Source organism: Bufo gargarizans, chromosome 3 (assembly GCF_014858855.1).
Source record: "Bufo gargarizans isolate SCDJY-AF-19 chromosome 3, ASM1485885v1, whole genome shotgun sequence".
NCBI lineage: Eukaryota > Metazoa > Chordata > Amphibia > Anura > Bufonidae > Bufo > Bufo gargarizans.
Window position 1 is genome coordinate 461,810,497 of NC_058082.1, and position 19,652 is coordinate 461,830,148.

Genomic DNA, 19,652 nt, shown 5'->3' on the forward strand with positions numbered 1-19,652 from the left:
AAAAACACATCTTGATGCCCAGTCTGCTTTGAAATCTTTGTTTGAGAGAGACCTTGCTGATGCAGTAAAAATACCTTATGTATTCTTGCTATTTTCAGTCTTGCCATGCTGCATGACCTGTGACATAAAACTGTAATCCACAACCTCATCTTTGTATCAGAGTTTGGCTGTTCTTTAGGCCTCATGCACATGACAGTTTTTTTTCACGGTCCGCAAAAACGGGGTCCGTGGGTCCGTGATCCGTGACCGTTTTTTCGTCCGTGGGTCTTCCTTGATTTTTGGAGGACCCACGGACATGAAAAAAAAGTCGTTTTGGCGTCCGCCTGGCCGTGCAGAGCCAAACGGATCCGTCCTGAATTACAATGCAAGTCAATGGGGACGGATCCGTTTGACGTTGACACAATATGGTGCAATTGCAAACGGATCCGTCCCCATTGACTTTCAATGTAAAGTCAGGAGTCCCTTTACTTTCACACTTGTGTTCATAATGCAGACGGTGGCTCCGTTCAGAGCGGATCCGTCTGCATTATATTGTTAAAACATTTCTAAGTGTGAAAATAGCCTCAGACGGATCCGTCCAGACTTTACATTGAAAGTCAATGGGGGACGGATCCGTTTGAAAATTGAGCCACAGTGTGTCATCTTCAAACGGATCCGTCCCCATTGACTTACATTATAAGTCTGGACGGATCCGCTCGCCTCCGCACGGCCAGGCGGACACCCGAACATAACTTGAAGCGTCCCCATCACCATGGGAACGCCTCTACGTTAGAATATACTGTCGGATATGAGCTACATCGTGAAACTCATTTCCGACAGTATATTCTAACACAGAGGCGTTCCCATGGTGATGGGGACGCTTCAGGTTAGAATATACTGAAAAACTGTGTACATGACTGCCCCCTGCTGCCTGGCAGCACCCGATCTCTTACAGGGGGCCGTGATCAGCACAATTAACTCCTCAGGTGCCGCACCTGAAGGGGTTAATTGTACTATCATATCCCCCTGTAAGAGATCAGGGCTGCCAGGCAGCAGGGGGCAGACCCCCCCCCCTCCCCAGTTTGAATATCGTTGGTGGCACAGTGTGCGCCCACCATCGGGCCCCCCCCTCCCTCCCTCTATTGTTATAAATCGTTGGTGGCACAGTGTGCGCCCACCATCACCCCCCCTCTCTCTATAGTAGTAACAACCATTGGTGGCAGTGTGCGGCCTCCCATTCCCCCCCCCATCATTGGTGGCAGCGGAGTTCCGATCGGAGTCCCAGTTTAATCGCTGGGGCTCCGATCGGATTGGTTGCCATGGTTACTTAGCAATAGTACAATTGTAGAAGATTCATACTTACCTGCTTGCTGCTGCGATGTCTGTGACCGGCTGGGAGCTCCACCTACTGGTAAGTGAAAGGTCTGTGCGGCGCATTGCTAAAGAACTGTCACTTACCAGTAGGAGGAGCTCCCGGCCGTTCACAGACATCACAGCAGCAAGCAGGTAAGTATGAATCTTCTACTGTTGTACTATTGCTAAGTAACCATGGCAACCAGGGCTGCAGTAGCTTCCTGGTTGCCATGGTTACCGATCGGAGCCCCAGCGATTAAACTGGGACTCCGATCGGAACTCCGCTGCCACCAATGATGGGGGGGGGGGAAATGGGAGGCCGCACACTGCCACCAATGGTTGTTACTACTATAGAGAGAGGGGGGGCCGATGGTGGGCGCACACTGTGCCACCAATGATTTTTAACTATAGAGGGAGGAGGGGGGGCGATGGTGGGCGCACACTGTGCCACCAACGATATTCAAACTGGGGAGGGGGGGGGGTCTGCCCCCTGCTGCCTGGCAGCCCTGATCTCTTACAGGGGAATATGATAGTACAATTAACCCCTTTAGGTGCCGCACCTGAAGGGGTTAATTGTGCTATCATAACCCCCTGTGAGAGATCGGGTGCTGCCAGGCAGCAGGGGGCAGTCTTGTACAAAGTTTGCAGTGTATTCTAACTAGAAGCGTCCCCATCACCATGGGAACGCTTCTGTGTTAGAATATACTGTCGGAAATGAGTTTTCACGAAGTGAAAACTTAGATCAGAAAAAGCTTTTATGCAGACGGATCTTCGGATCCGTCTGTATGAAAGCAACCTACGGCCACGGATCACAGACACGGATGCCAATCTTGTGTGCATCCGTGTTCTTTCACGGACCCATTGTCTTGAATGGGTCTGTGAACCGTTGTCCGTCAAAAAAATAGGACAGGTCATATTTTTTTGACGGACAGGATACACGGATCACGGCCTCGGCTGCAAAACGGTGCATTTTCCGATTTTTCCACGGACCCATTGAAAGTCAATGGGTCCGCGAAAAAAAAACGGAAAACGGCACAACGGCCACGGATGCACACAACGGTCGTGTGCATGAGGCCTTACCCTGTTGCTTCCTACAGAGCTATTTCTGTTTCAGTTATTGACAGTGTTTCAAACTACATAAAAAAATTGATAATTATCACCTGTTTGGTTTTGAAGGCAAAATATGGTCACACCAAATATCGATTTGATTTAGATTTCTCTTTTGTTCCTTCACTTTACATTTTGTTAATTGATAAAAAATACTATTAACACTTCTATTTTTTTTCTTATAATTTTTACTTTTGCAGCATTTATCACACCTGCCTAAAACTTTTGCACAATATTGTAGTAATATATAAAAGTATATATTCTAAGACTTGACAATAAATATAATTATAAGTTGGGGACCTGCACACTTTTCTGTGTTTATTTGGAAGGTGGCACTATGACTGGAGAGAAAGTTTTCTTCTTTCTGGAGGAGAGCAATTTTGCATGCTTTTCCCACAGAGCATTGCTCTAATAAAGCCCTACTAGTTGGATCCCCCGTACTATAGGGGAGATTATTCTGAGAAGTCTTCTTTAAAGTGCTAAATAATAGACTGTTTTGCAAAATAAAAAACATATTACCCATATTATTATTACTATTATTATTATTATTCTTACTAATATTATTATTACTATTATTATTGTTATTACTAGGGTTGCCAGGTTCCTTAGTTTTTATTTTTATGTCTCCAATTCTGAATGGTGTTTATTTTTAGATGAAACCTTTTCATTGACCTCAGTAATAACTTGCTGGATACGTTCAGAATAGAAGCCATGGCTAACCAATTTCAGAATTTCCAATTTCCAGTGCCCTGATAGCTCTCTGGTACAGTCACAGATTATACTGTATAGGAAATATTTCCTTTCGGTCATCCCATAACATATTAAACTTAGTGGTTTAATGATTGTTTCCCTTTAAATGCATGACCTGGCAATCCTATGGGCTCCTGCACATGGATGTTATTTCCTGATTCTAAGATTCTCTCTCTTCTCTTCACAGTGAATGAACTTGAACTAAAGAGCGCTGATCTTTATGCTTCATATACCTGGATTTCCAAGAGTGAGAACATTATAGCAAATGGAGAAAAAAACTGTGTAACAAGAGTTTATGAAAGGAAATAATATGATATGCGTAAACAACTATTTCTGGTCAAGTATCATAGGTGAAAAAATATAATAAATACATTTACCTGCTTGATAATGCAATGGTAATAATCAGATGTTCATCAATGTTGTAATTAGCACCCTACTTGGTTACCTTTAAGGGGTTGTCTCATGATGACAGCCCCTGTCTATAGGCCCTATTAAGGCCTAATGTTCTTATATAGGATGACTCCTTGCATAGAATCCCCCATTCTGGATGACATAAGCCATCCTTGTATTACATGGAGAGCCATTCTACTGAAAGCAATCGTTTCTGCAGGAGCCAGTAAGCCCAATTACAGATATGGCATAGAGTGGAAGATGGAGGTGCATTGAGGGCTGTAAATATAGGAAATTGGGATCATCTATTATAACTAAAAACACTAGGGATTGATAGTTAAGGATTGCATGGGACAATTAGCTCCTTCCCACTCAGCTCTTACTATTACATGACTATAAGTAGGCATTTAATGTGCAGTGCCGTAATAGTATGGCGCTGTGTCTACACCATCACCTATACAGCTGGCAGCCTGCCTGATCCCAGTCATTTAACCCTTTAGATGTCACTGTCAATGCTGACCACTGCATCTAAATAGTGGTGAAGGGGAATTCCCTCTCTCACTGCATTGACCCTTCATGATGCAATCACGTAGTGCTACAGCAGTTGCTACAGCAGCCAGAGGCCTAACAATTACTCCTAGGCTTGCCGTGTTCTGATGCTCAGGTAGAAAAAAAAAATGGCACAAAAATTGTTCCACTTAGATGACAGCCATAAGAAAGAATACAGCGGACTCATGACAATAAGTCTGTTGTATTCATGAGCCAGCCCATTCCCCTGCCTCTCCCTGCCCCCTTACCAATCATTGATGGTGACTAATGCATCTGCCTGTATACTTAGTGGCTGTAAATCATTGGTGAGGTGGTCAGAAAAGGTTGCGAGAATGCAATGTTTAAGTATACCATAAACCCCTAACTGTTTAAAGAGGACCTGTTGCAACAAAATGTAATGCAATCTGCAAGCTGCATGTTATAGAGCAGGAAGAGCTGAGCATACTGATATAAAGTTTGTGGGAAAAGATTCAGTAAACTTTGTAATTTATACGTTAAATCTCTGCTCTTTCTCACTTAAAGGAGTTGTCCGGGTTCAGAGCTGAACCCGGACATACCCTTATTTTCACCCAGACAGCCCCCCTGAGGCTAGCATTGGAGCATCTCATGCTCTGATGCGCTCCCGTTCCCTGCGCGCGCAGGCTTTTTTGTTTTTAATAACACACTGCCGGGCGGTAACTTCCGCCCCCGGCAGTGTGTTCGGTGACGTCACCGGCTCTGAGGGGCGGGCTTTAGCTCTGCCCTGGCCGTTTTACTAGCTAGGGCAGAGCTAAATCCCGCACATCAGTGCCGGTGACGTCACCGGGGTTCCTGTCAGCCCCATGGAGAGCCCCGGTACGTCACTGGAACTCCTAAAAATGCCTTTGCCCCGTGCAATTTAGCGCAGGGAAAAGAAGAGCATCAGAGCATGAACTTCCCCGATGCTCAAGTCAGGGGGACTATCGGGGTGAAAATGGAGGGATGTCCGGGTTCAGTTCTGAACACGGACAACCCCTTTAATTTGTGCACAGGGGAAGTGTTATCAATGATTGATAGCATTCTTTGTGTAAGTGTGTGTACAGAAATAGCTATCAATCACTGATAGCTTACACAGGGGTGGTCTGAAGTGTAAAGAGAGCAGAGATATGAATGTAAAAATTACAAGTTTTACTGAATCTATAACATGCTGCTTGCAGATTGTATAGTATTTTGTGGTGATGGTCTTCTTTAAATAAACTGAATAATACATTTAAAAACATACCTATTACCAATTAGGGGATATCCTTCTGTTTGATCAGATTAAGGCCTCTTCCACACTGGCATCATGTTTTTTGCCTGGATAAGAGGCGGGTGCGTTGCGGGAAAATGTGCGATTTTTCCGCGCGAGTGCAAAACATTGTAATGTGTTTTGCACGCGCGTGAGAAAAATCAGCATGTTTGGTACCCAAACCCAAAGTTCTTCACAGAAGTTCAGGTTTGGGATCGGGGTTGTGTAGATTGTATTATTTTCCCTTATAACATGGTTCTAAGGGAAAATAATAGCATTCTGAATACAGAATGCAAAGTAAAATAGGGCTGGAGGGGTTAAAAATAAAAAATAAATAAAAAAATTTAACTCACCTGAATTCACTTGTTCGCGAAGCCCGGCATCTCTTCTGTCTGTCTTCTGTGCTGTGTGCAGGAAAAGGACCTGTGGTGACGTCACTCCGGTCATCACATGGTCCAATCACATGATCTTTTACCATGGTGATGGATCATGTGATAACCGGAGTGACGTCACCACAGGTCCTTTTCCTGCACACAGCACAGAAGAAGACAGACGAGATGCCGGCTGCATGAGCAAGTGGATTAAGGTGAGTTAAATAATTTTTTATTTTTTTTAACCCCTCCAGTGCTATTGTACCATGCATTCTGTATTTAGAATGCTATTATTTTCCCTTATAACCATGTTATAAGGGAAAATAATAATGATCGGGTCTCCATCCCATCTTGCGATTTTCACGCAGCCCCTTTCACTTCTATGGGGCTTGCGTTGCGTGGAAAACGCACAATATAGAGCATGCTGCGATTTTCACGCAACGCACAAGTGATGCGTGAAAATCACCGCTCCTGTGCACAGCCCTTTAGAAATGAATGGGTCCGGATTCAGTGCGGGTGCAATGCGTTCACTTCACGCATTGCACCCGCGTGGAAATCTCGCCCGTGTGAAAGGGGCCTAACTCTAGTTGTCATTTTCAACAAATTAGAGCAATTTTCTTAAATACTACTTAATTTTAAAGAAAATATTGAAAGTACTTATTAAAAACAACCTACTCATGCAAATTTATTTAAAAGCATGCAACTATGCGTACGTTTTGGGGAATAAAACTATCCAAATTAGCAATGCAAATGCCTGTTTGTCAAGAACCAGCGGGTGTGAACCCACTGTGCCACGTGTCCTACCTCCTTTAAGTGCGTTGTGTAAGTGAACCCCTCTATATTTAAAGTACCCCTGATGGTGGGGATAGACTTTCCCAAGGGGAACACCAGGTCGCTACCTCTTGAAGAGGATAGGCACACAAGGCAGCTGGTCCAGGCTAACCAGGAGGTACCTGAGAAAGGCACTAGAGGTGCAGGACCGAAGGATGAGGCAGAGGCGTAGTCAAACAGGTGGCACAGGTACAGGTCAGGCAATCTGGATAGGCAGCAGGAGAGTCAAGTCAAGCAGGCAGGGATCTAACATATAGCAGAGTCCAGAAATACAGGTACGAGTCAGGAACACAAGAGCACAAGCGTAAAGCATGAACCTTAGCAGGACACAAGGACCTTGACACTGAGGCATCTGGGAAGAGGGCTGAGCCACTTATATATGCGCAGGAGGGCTAGGATTGGTCAGCGAGGTCACATGACCTAACCCATAAAGCCCAGGAAGTGCTGCAGGAAACAAGCAGCAAGCATGCTGTGGCCAAGGATGAGAGGAAACTGTGGAGTAGATCCCAGATCAACAGTACCTACACAGACAGAGCCCAGGACTGCATCGGTAAATAGGAAGCACTATATGCAGATCACTGCTGAACATGGCGCCTGGGACCACAGAGGTAAGCAGGGGAACAGCAGCGCACAGCAGTTGCTGTTACACTGTTCCTTTGGTTTAGGGGGTAGTTTAGCATGCCAATCCATTAGTTTTCAATTACATTATGTATAAATTGCATTGCTTTGTAATCAACCCCATTAATGCACTGATAAATTTGTATGTAGCATACCTGCACCCTAGGCAGAAACTCAGGTCAGTTTCGTATATGCAACACCTGAGGTGCAGTAACCCAACATGGCCAATACACTTTGAATGGACTGGGGGGTGGGTGTGTGGGGGGGCCAGGTTGAAAATGTATAGATGCAGCTGAGCTGGGATGAAACAAGATACTGCTAGAGAGGGAAAGAAGACCTATTGACTTGATTAGAGATGAGCGAATTTTTCCAAAATTCGATTCGGCTGGTTCGTCGAATTTTCCGAAACGATTCGATCCGAATTTATTCGCGTCAAATTGCGTTAAAAACAGCTATTTCCTGGCTGCAGAGAGCCTGCATAGTGGTGTAGAACACTGTGCCTTGCAGTACCATGCATAGGGAGTCTGCTGTGGTAGTGAAACAATACTGCGAGTCAGTATGACACAGAGATTACAGGCGTCGCTCTTAGAATCACTGCACACTTCACTTATTTGGGCAGTTACGGGGCCAAAACTGACCAAAGAACTCAAGTATGAACTCAACCTTACAGGTCAATGTTAGCGCCAAGAACAAGCACACTCCTTTTAGACCGTCGTCAGCTGATTCCACATAGATGTTTACAGAACCTGTTCTATTAAACACTTACATACAAGTAGAGCCCCCTGACAGAGTGAAGAGGATGTCAGCAGTAAGTTTATGTTGATGTCACTGATTATTTAGCCCTTTCTCTGATTCGTCATAACAATAACCCCCAAAAAATGGATCCTGTCTGTTGAGCATCCGCCTTCACTTGGTCAGCATTTGGTCAGTAATCCATCAATATTGCTAATGACAAAAAACAAACAAACAGGAGTGAAAACAGAGATGACACGTGAATTGAATATTTTCATGTCTTCTGTGTTTTGTACTCACTCCTGCTTTTGGCTACCAAATCATAAGCCAATTCTGATGGGACCATACAGGCCTTACAGCTGCTACACAGACAGGATCCGTTGTGCGTCTCATTATTCTTTCCTACTGACAGATCAGAAGAAGGGTCATCCAGGCCAAAAAGGCAAAATAGTGGCCCAGTCATGGAGTGGGGAGGGTGGCGGTAGCAGCATGAGGAGGCCACAGACTGGCAAGGTGACATAGTGTGGAGGTGGCAGCAGCAGCAGCATGAGGAGGCCACAAACTGGCAAGGTGACATAGTGTGGAGGTGGCAGCAGCAGCAGCATGAGGAGGCCACAGAGTGGCAAGGTGACATAGTGTGGAGGTGGCAGCAGCAGCAGCATGAGGAGGCCACAGAGTGGCACAATGACAGAGTGTGGAGGTGGCAGCAGCAGTATGATTAGGTCACAGAGTGGCAAGGTGACATAGTGTGAAGGTGGCAGCAGCAGCATGAGGAGACCACAGAGTGACCCGGTGACAGAGTGTGGAAGTGGCAGCATTGGTGACAATTCGGCTGTCACTACTCAAGCAAGTGAGTATGCATCAGGCCATTTGCGCAAGTGACTCGGAGGTGCCTCCATCACCAAAGCATACTGCCATGATGTGTCTGGGTCACCTGCCTCGTCTTCCTCATCTCCATCTTGCTCCTCCGGCTGCTCCTGCTCCTCTTCTCCTTTCACCTGTGTAGAAAAAACACCCATTTCACTACTCATTACTTGTGCTCTAATGTCCTCCTCCAGTTCAGCCCCCACAGGGCTCATGTGGCATTGAGATATAGGCGCCACGTCTCCAGTCCCCTGACCAGCCACATTTACCAGCATCTTTTCCAGGATATGAATCAGTGGAATGATGTTGTTCATCCAGTAGTCCTGGCGACTGACAAATAAAGTGGCCTCCTCAAAGGGCACAAGCAAACGGCAGGTGTCACGCATGAGTTGCCACTGGCTAACATCGAAGTTACACAGGGGAGTACCTTTCTCTGTTCGTATAGTCGGTCCAACATATGGAGGGTGGAATTCCAATGGGTGGAAATGTCGCATATCAGCCTATGTTTGGGGATGCTGTTCTGTCGCTGCAGCTCAAGGAGGGTGTGCTTGACGGTGTACGAGTGGCTGAAGTGCATGCAAAGTTTCCTGGCCATTTTTAGGATGTCTTGAAGATGGGTGGGAGACTTTAGGAACCGCTTTGCAACCATATTGAACACGTGCTCCATGCAGGGAGCATGGCTCAGCCCTCCTTGATGCAACACCTACACCATGTTCTTCCCGTTGTCGGTCCCCATGGTTCTGATTTTGAGTTGTTGCGGAGAAAGCCAGGATTTGATTTCTTGAGGAAGGACACAGAGCAGTTCCTCCCCTGTGTGACTCCTTTCGCCCAGGCAAACGAGGTGTAGAACAGCGTGACACCGCCGTGCCCTGCACATGTGGTATGCTGGAGGGGCACTATGAATTGTCCCTGCAGTGGAGGCTGAGGACACGGTGGAGGATGAGGTGGCAGAGGCAGACACTATCGCAGGACCAATGGCGTGAGAACGTGGAGGCAAAAGCGGCGTCACCTGGCCAAGTTGCTGGTGTGGCTGGGCAGGATCCACATTTACCCAGTGGGCCGTAAAGGACATATACTGTGTTGTCCTTGACCGTAGTTACAGTTACCGACCAATTTTTCCCAAAAAGGCTGTATCACAAACAAATTTCACCACTGAATGGCTAATCGACTAATTTTTAGTCCCTACACGGAAATTACTCTACATTCACCCATCAATTTTCACAAAAAAGGCAGTTTCACCCAAAAATTTCACAACTGAATGGCTAATCAACGCAATTACTAAGTCCCTATAGAAGAAAGTCTACATTCACCGACCAATTTTCCCCAAAAATGCTGTATCACAAAAAAATTTCACCACTGAATGAAAATGTAAAATCAAAGCAGAAAGGCTAATAAGAAGTACTTATTTTTTCTATTAATAAATACCAACAATGGCTGTATGACAATGTAAATTCACCTCAGAACAGCTAATGACACATACTTATTTTTGCTATTAATACAGCGCAACAATGTCTGTATGACAATGTAAATTCACTGCAGAACGGCTAATAACACGTACTTATTTTTCCCATTAATACACCCCAACAATGGCTTTATAACAATGTCGGTTCACTGCAGACCTGCTAATAAGACGTATTCTTTTTCCTATTAATATACCCCCCAAAAAATAAATATCACAATTCACTGCAGAACGGCTAATAGGACGTACATATCTGTCCTAATAATACACCCCGTAAATGGCTGTAGTACAATGGAACTTCACCGCTGAAGGGCAAATAATTTATTTTTTGCCAATAATACACAAAAAAGGGCTTTAATTTTCTCACTTCACTACACAATGGCTAATAAGCCCTTTTTCTTTTCCCCCACTAATAAACACCAAAAAGAGGCTTTAGAACATATAACTGCGGCCATGAACGGCAAATTATTTTTTTTGCCACTAATACATGCCAAAAAGGGCTGTAATTTTCTCACTTCACCACACAATGGCTAATAAGCCTCTTTTTTACCCCCACTAATACACAACAAATAAGGCTTTAGAACATATAACTGTGGCCGTGAACGGCAAATAATACATTTTTTGCCACTAATACATGCCAAAAAGGGCTGTAATTTTCTCACCAACGGCAAATAAGACTGTTTTTTCCCTCCACTAATGCACGACAACAAAAGGCTTTAGAACATATATATATATATATATATATATATATATATATATATATGTATAAATGCACCTTACAAGAGCTAATAAGACCACAATAACAAGAACGGTTTGCAGGTATTGCAAACCTTAAATGAGCAGCAGTATAATGGCAATTTGGATCCGCAGTCAGTGCAGCAAGGTGTAATAGGATTGTTGCTATTACCCAGACTGTAAACACCCCTATTGAACCCTGTTCTGCTTCAATACTGTGGAATAATTCCTCCCTATCCTTTCCCTACACTTCTAATGCTTTTTCCCTGAACTTCTATTGAGCAAAATATAAGTTTTCAAGTCTTTCCTAGCACTGTCCCTAGCGCCTGCAAACGTCTCTCCCTGCACTAAGTACACTGGAAAATTGCTGAATCCAAGATGGCTGAGGCTATTTATAGGGCTGTGACATCACAGGGCTGGCTGGCTGCTGATTGGCTGCATGCATGGCATTGTGGGTGATCCCTCGTTCCCAGAGTTTCTTGCTCCATGTCCTAACATGTGCAGCAGTCATTTTAAGAAAAAATGCAATTTGTTACCGCTAGGGATGAGCGAACCCGAACTGTATAGTTCAGGTTTGTACCGAATTTTGGGGTGTCCGTGACACGGACCCGAACCCGAACATTTTCGTAAAAGTCCGCGTTCGGGTTCGGTGTTCTGCGCTTTCTTGGCGCTTTTTGAAAGCAGCCAATCAACAAGCGTCATGCTACTAGCCCCAAGAGGCCATCACAGCTATGCCTACTATTGGCATGGCTATGATTGGCCAGAGCACCATGTGACCCAGCCTCTATTTAACCACTTCAGCCCCGCTAGGTGAAACCCCCTTCATGACCAGGCCACTTTTTACACTTCGGCACTACACTCCTTTCACCGTTTATCGCTCGGTCATGCAACTTGCCACCCAAATGAATTTTACCTCCTTTTCTTCTCACTAATAGAGCTTTCATTTGGTGGTATTTTATTGTTGCTGACATTTTTACTTTTTTTGTTATTAATCAAAATGTAACGATTTTTTTGCAAAAAAATGAAATTTTTCACTTTCAGCTGTGAAATTTTGCAAAAAAAACGACATCCATATATAAATTTTTCGCTAAATTTATAGTTCTACATGTCTTTGATAAAAAAAAAATGTTTGAGCAAAAAAAAAAAATGGTTTGGGTAAAAGTTATAGCATTTACAAACTATGGTACAAAATGTGAATTTCCGCTTTTTGAAACGGCTCTGATTTTCTGAGCACCTGTCATGTTTCCTGAGGTTCTACAATGCCCAAACAGTAGAAAAACCCCACAAATGACCCCATTTCGGAAAGTAGACACCCTAAGGTATTCGCTGATGGGCATAGTGAGTTCATAGAACTTTTTATTTTTTGTCACAAGTTAGCGGAAAATGATGATGATTTTTTTTTTTTTTTTTTTTCTTACAAAGTCTCATATTCCACTAACTTGCGACAAAAAATAAAAAATTCTAGGAACTCACCATGCCCCTCACAGAATACCTTGGGGTGTCTTCTTTCCAAAATGGGGTCACTTGTGGGGTAGTTATACTGCCCTGGCAATTTAGGGGCCCAAATGTGTGAGAAGAACTTTGCAATCAAAATGTGTAAGAAATGACCGGTGAAATCCGAAAGGTGCACTTTGGAATATGTGCCCCTTTGCCCACCTTGGCAGCAAAAAAGTGTCACACATGTGGTATCGCCGTACTCAGGAGAAGTTGGGGAATGTGTTTTGGGGTGTCATTTTACATATACCCATGCTGGGTGAGAGAAATATCTTGGCAAAAGACAACTTTTCCCATTTTTTTATACAAAGTTGGCATTTGACCAAGATATTTTTCTCACCCAGCATGGGTATATGTAAAATGACACCCCAAAACACATTCCCCAACTTCTCCTGAGTACGGCGATACCAGATGTGTCACACTTTTTTGCTGCCAAGGTGGGCAAAGGGGCACATATTCCAAAGTGCACCTTTCGGATTTTGCAGGGCATTTTTTACACATTTTGATTGCAAGGTACTTCTCACACATTTGGGCCCCTAAATTGCCAGGGCAGTATAACTACGCCACAAGTGACCCCATTTTGGAAAGAAGACACCCTAAGGTATTCCGTGAGGGGCACGGCGAGTTCCTAGAATTTTTTATTTTTTGTCACAAGTTAGCGGAAAATGATGATTTTTTTTTTTTTCTCTTTTTTCCTTACAAAGTCTCATATTCCACTAACTTGCGACAAAAAATAAAAAATTCTAGGAACTCGCCATGCCCCTCACGGAATACCTTGGGGTGTCTTCTTTCCAAAATGGGGTCACTTGTGGCGTAGTTATACTGCCCTGGCAATTTAGGGGCCCATATGTGTGAGAAGTACTTTGCAATCAAAATCTGTAAAAAATGACCGGTGAAATCCGAAAGGTGCACTTTGGAATATGTGCCCCTTTGCCCACCTTGGCATCAAAAAAGTGTCACACATGTGGTATCGCCGTACTCAGGAGAAGTTGGGGAATGTGTTTTGGGGTGTCATTTTACATATACCCATGCTGGGTGAGAGAAATATCTTGGCAAAAGACAACTTTTCCCATTTTTTTATACAAAGTTGGCATTTGACCAAGATATTTTTCTCACCCAGCATGGGTATATGTAAAATGACACCCCAAAACACATTCCCCAACTTCTCCTGAGTACGGCGATACCAGATGTGTCACACTTTTTTGCTGCCAAGGTGGGCAAAGGGGCACATATTCCAAAGTGCACCTTTCGGATTTTGCAGGGCATTTTTTACACATTTTGATTGCAAGGTACTTCTCACACATTTGGGCCCCTAAATTGCCAGGGCAGTATAACTACGCCACAAGTGACCCCATTTTGGAAAGAAGACACCCTAAGGTATTCCGTGAGGGGCACGGCGAGTTCCTAGAATTTTTTATTTTTTGTCACAAGTTAGCGGAAAATGATGATTTTTTTTTTTTTCTCTTTTTTCCTTACAAAGTCTCATATTCCACTAACTTGCGACAAAAAATAAAAAATTCTAGGAACTCGCCATGCCCCTCACGGAATACCTTGGGGTGTCTTCTTTCCAAAATGGGGTCACTTGTGGCGTAGTTATACTGCCCTGGCAATTTAGGGGCCCATATGTGTGAGAAGTACTTTGCAATCAAAATCTGTAAAAAATGACCGGTGAAATCCGAAAGGTGCACTTTGGAATATGTGCCCCTTTGCCCACCTTGGCATCAAAAAAGTGTCACACATCTGGTATCGCCGTACTCAGGAGAAGTTGGGGAATGTGTTTTGGGCTGTCATTTTACATATACCCATGCTGGGTGAGAGAAATATCTTGGCAAAAGACAACTTTTCCCATTTTTTTTATACAAAGTTGGCATTTGACCAAGATATTTTTCTCACCCAGCATGGGTATATGTAAAATGACACCCCAAAACACATTGCCCAACTTCTCCTGAGTATGGCGATACCAGATGTGTCACACTTTTTTGCTGCCAAGGTGGGCAAAGGGGCACATATTCCAAAGTGCACCTTTCGGATTTTGCAGGGCATTTTTTACACATTTTGATTGCAAAGTTCTTCTCACACATTTGGGCCCCTAAATTGCCAGGGCAGTATAACTACCCCACAAGTGACCCCATTTTGGAAAGAAGACACCCCAAGGTATTCCGTGAGGGGCATGGCGAGTTCCTAGAATTTTTTATTTTTTGTCGCAAGTTAGTGGAATATGAGACTTTGTAAGGAAAAAAGAAAAAAAAAGAAAAATCATCATTTTCCGCTAAATTGTGACAAAAAATAAAAATTCTAGGAACTCGCCGTGCCCCCCACGGAATACCTTGGGGTGTCTTCTTTCCAAAATGGGGTCACTTGTGGCGTAGTTATACTGCCCTGGCAATTTAGGGGCCCAAATGTGTAAGAAGTACCTTGAAATCAAAATGTGTAAAAAATGGCCTGCGAAATCCGAAAGGTGCCCCTTTGCCCACCTTGGCTGCAAAAAAGTGTGACACATCTGGTATCGCCGTACTCAGGAGAAGTTGGGCAATGTGTTTTGGGGGGTCATTTTACATATACCCATGCTGGGTGAGAGAAATATCTTGGCAAAAGACAACTTTTCCCATTTTTTTATACAAAGTTGGCATTTGACCAAGATATTTTTCTCACCCAGCATGGGTATATGTAAAATGACACCCCAAAACACATTCCCCAACTTCTCCTGAGTACGGCGATACCACATGTGTGACACTTTTTTGCAGCCTAGATGCGCAAAGGGGCCCAAATTCCTTTTAGGAGGGCATTTTTAGACATTTGGATCCCAGACTTCTTCTCACACTTTCGGGCCCCTAAAAAGCCAGGGCAGTATAAATACCCCACATGTGACCCCACTTTGGAAAGAAGACACCCCAAGGTATTCAATGAGGGGCATGGCGAGTTCCTAGAATTTTTTTTTTTTTTGCATAAGTTAGCGGATATTGATTTTTTTTTGTTTTTTTTCTCACAAAGTCTCACTTTCCGCTAACTTAGGACAAAAATTTCAATCTTTCATGGACTCAATATGCCCCTCACGGAATACCTTGGGGTGTCTTCTTTCCGAAATGGGGTCACATGTGGGGTATTTATACTGCCCTGGCTTTTTAGGGGCCCTAAAGCGTGAGAAGAAGTCTGGAATATAAATGTCTAAAAATGTTTACGCATTTGGATTCCGTGAGGGGTATGGTGCGTCCATGTGAGATTTTATTTTTTGACACAAGTTAGTGGAATATGAGACTTTGTAAGAAAAAACAAAAACAAACAAAAAATGTCCGCTAACTTGTGCCAAAAAAAATGGCTGAATGGAGCCTTACCAGGGGGGGAGTGATCAATGACAGGGGGGTGATCAATGACAGGGGGGTGATCACCCATATAGACTCCCTGATCACCCCCCTGTCACTGATCACCCCCCCTGTAAGGCTGCATTCAGACATCCGCATGATTTTTTACGGATCCATGGATACATGGATCGGATCCACAAAACGCATGCGGACGTCTGAATGGAGCCTTACAGGGGGGTTATCAATGACAGGGGGTGATCAGGGTAATCAGGGTGATCACCCCCCTGTCACTGATCACCCCCCCTGTAAGGCTCCATTCAGACATCCGCATGATTTTTTACGGATCCATGGATACATGGATCGGATCCACAGAACGCATGCGGACGTCTGAATGGAGCCTTACAGGGGGGTTATCAATGACAGGGGGTGATCAGGGTAATCAGGGTGATCACCCCCCTGTCACTGATCACCCCCCCTGTAAGGCTCCATTCAGACATCCGCATGATTTTTTACGGATCCATGGATACATGGATCGGATCCACAGAACGCATGCGGACGTCTGAATGGAGCCTTACAGGGGGGTTATCAATGACAGGGGGTAATCAGGGTGATCACCCCCCTGTCACTGATCACCCCCCCTGTAAGGCTCCATTCAGACGTCCGCATGATTTTTTACGGATCCATGGATACATGGATCGGATCCACAAAACGCATGCGGACGTCTGAATGGAGCCTTACAGGGGGGTTATCAATGACAGGGGGTGATCAGGGTGATCACCCCCCTGTCACTGATCACCCCCCCGTAAGGCTCCATTCAGACATCCGCATGATTTTTTTACGGATCCATGGATACATGGATCGGATCCACAGAACGCATGCGGACGTCTGAATGGAGCCTGACAGGGCGGTGATCAATGACAGGGGGTGATCAGGGAGTGTATATGGGTGATCACCCGCCTGTCATTGATCACCCCCCTGTAAGGCTCCATTCAGACGTCCGCATGATTTTTACGGATCCATGGATACATGGATCGGATCCGTAAAAATCATGCGGACGTCTGAATGGAGCCTTACAGGGGGGTGATCAATGACAGGGGGGTGATCAATGACAGGGGGTGATCAGGGAGTGTATATGGGTGATCACCCGCCTGTCATTGATCACCCCCCTGTAAGGCTCCATTCAGACGTCCGCATGATTTTTACGGATCCATGGATACATGGATCGGATCCGTAAAAATCATGCGGACGTCTGAATGGAGCCTGACAGGGCGGTGATCAATGACAGGGGGTGATCAGGGAGTGTATATGGGTGATCACCCGCCTGTCATTGATCACCCCCCTGTAAGGCTCCATTCAGACGTCCGCATGATTTTTACGGATCCATGGATACATGGATCGGATCCGTAAAAATCATGCGGACGTCTGAACGGAGCCTGACAGGGGGGTGATCAATGACAGGGCGGTGATCAATGACAGGGGGGTGATCAGGGAGTTTATATGGGGTGATCAGGGGTTTATAAGGGGTTAATAAGTGACCGGGGGGGGGGGTGTAGTGTAGTGTAGTGTGGTGTTTGGTGGGACTGTACTGACCTACCTGAGTCCTCTGGTGGTCGATCCTAACAAAAGGGACCACCAGAGGACCAGGTAGGAGGTATATTAGACGCTGTTATGAAAACAGCGTCTAATATACCTGTTAGGGGTTAAAAAATTCGGATCTCCAGCCTGCCAGCGAGCGATCGCCGCTGGCAGGCTGGAGATCCACTCGCTTACCTTCCGTTCCTGTGAGCGCGCGCGCCTGTGTGCGCGCGTTCACAGGAAATCTCGCGTCTCGCGAGAAGACGCGTATATGCGTCCAGGAGGAATAAAGCAACCACCTCCCGGACGCATATATGCGTACAGCGGTCGGGAGGTGGTTAAGCTGGAGTCACGTAGCGCCGCACGTCACTCTGCTCTGATCAGTGTAGGGAGAGGTTGCAGCTGCTGCTGTTAGGGCGAGGTTAGGCAGGGATTTACTCTTCAAAAACACTTAATGAAGTGATCGATCTACAGCTGTGGATCATTCAACTGCTGCTATTTAATTGCTCACTGTTTTTAGGCTGCCCAGAGCGTTTTTTGTCACTTTTTTCTGGGGTGATCGGCGGCCATTTTGTGGTGCGCCAGCACAAGCTGCCACCAAGTACATTTAACTATCAATAGTGTGTTTTATTTTTTGCTATATCCTACATCAGGTGCTTAGCTGTGCTTGCTATTTTATTGAGGGGTGAAATACAATTGCCAAAATAGCAGTACCCTAAATCTGGTGTTTCAGCTATGGCTAGCCAATTGTAATACTGTCTGCTGTCTGGCAAAGGATATATTTTTGTTCTGGGTTGAAATACAATTCCCAACTTAGCAATTCCCTAAATCAGTGGTTTCTGCTGTATCAGGCCAAGTTTAAATCTATCCATAAAAGGGTATATTACATTGAAGGTGCTGATAGGGTCATCCTCAATAACTTCACACGCTACTGTGCATTTCCAAGTCTAATTCTGTCAGTAAAAGGGATACCTGTCATCCAGGGCCTAAATACTAGGCCTACAATTTATATTCAGCTAAATCTGTGGTTATTGCTGTGGCTGGTCAAGTTATTTAGTGTCCGTCAAAGCACAGTTTTTGTTCTGGGTTAAAATACAATTCCCAACTTAGCAATTCCCTAAATCAGTGGTTTCTGCTGTATCAGGCCAACTTTAAATCTATCCATAAAAGGGTATATTAGATTGAAGGTGCTGATAGGGTCATCCTCAATAACTTCACACGCTACCGTGCATTTCCAAGTCTAATTCTGTCCGTAAATGGGATACCTGTCATCCAGGGCCTAAATACTAGGCCTTCAATTTATATTAAGCTAAATCTGTCGTTACTGCTGTGCCTGTTTTAGTGTAATACTGTACCTAAATAGATAAAAAGGCCTGAATTAGAATTCAATACATTGGGCCAATAATGTTTTTCTTATTGTGGTGAATGGTAACAATGAGGAAAACATCTAGTAAGGGATGCGGACGCGGACATGGTCGTGGTGTGTTAGTGGACCCACTGGTGCTGGGAGAGGATATGGCCGTTCTGCCACAGCCACGCGTCCTAGTGAACCAACTACCTCAGGTCCCAGTAGCCTCCAGAATTTACAGCGATATTTGGTGGGGCCCAATGCCGTTCTAAGGATGGTAAGGCCTGAGCAGGTACAGGCATTAGTCAATTGGGTGGCCGACAGTGGATCCAGCATGTTCACATTATCTCCCACCCAGTCTTCTGCAGAAAGCGCACATATGGCGCCTGAAAACCAAGCCCATCAGTCTGTCACATCACCCCCATGCATACCAGGGAAACTGTCTGAGCCTCAAGTTATGCAGCAGTCTCTTATGCTGTTTGAAGACTCTGCTGGCAGGGTTTCCCAAGGGCATCCACCTAGCCCTTCCCCAGCGGTGGAAGACATAGAATGCACTGACGCACAACCACTTATGTTTCCTGATGATGAGGACATGGGAATACCACCTCAGCATGTCTCTGATGATGACAAAACACAGGTGCCAACTGCTGCGTCTTTCTGCAGTGTACAGACTGAACAGGAGGTCAGGGAGGAAGACTGGGTGGAAGACAATGCAGGGGACGATGAGGTCCTAGACTCCACATGGAATGAAGGTCGTGCCACTGACTTTCACAGTTCGGAGGAAGATGCAGTGGTGAGACCGAGCCAACAGCGTAGCAAAAGAGGGAGCAGTGGGCAAAAGCAGAACAGCCGCCGCCAAGAGACTCCGCCTGCTACTGACCGCCGCCATCTTGGACTGAGCACCCCAAAGGTAGCTTCAAGGAGTTCCCTGGCATGGCACTTCTTCAAACAA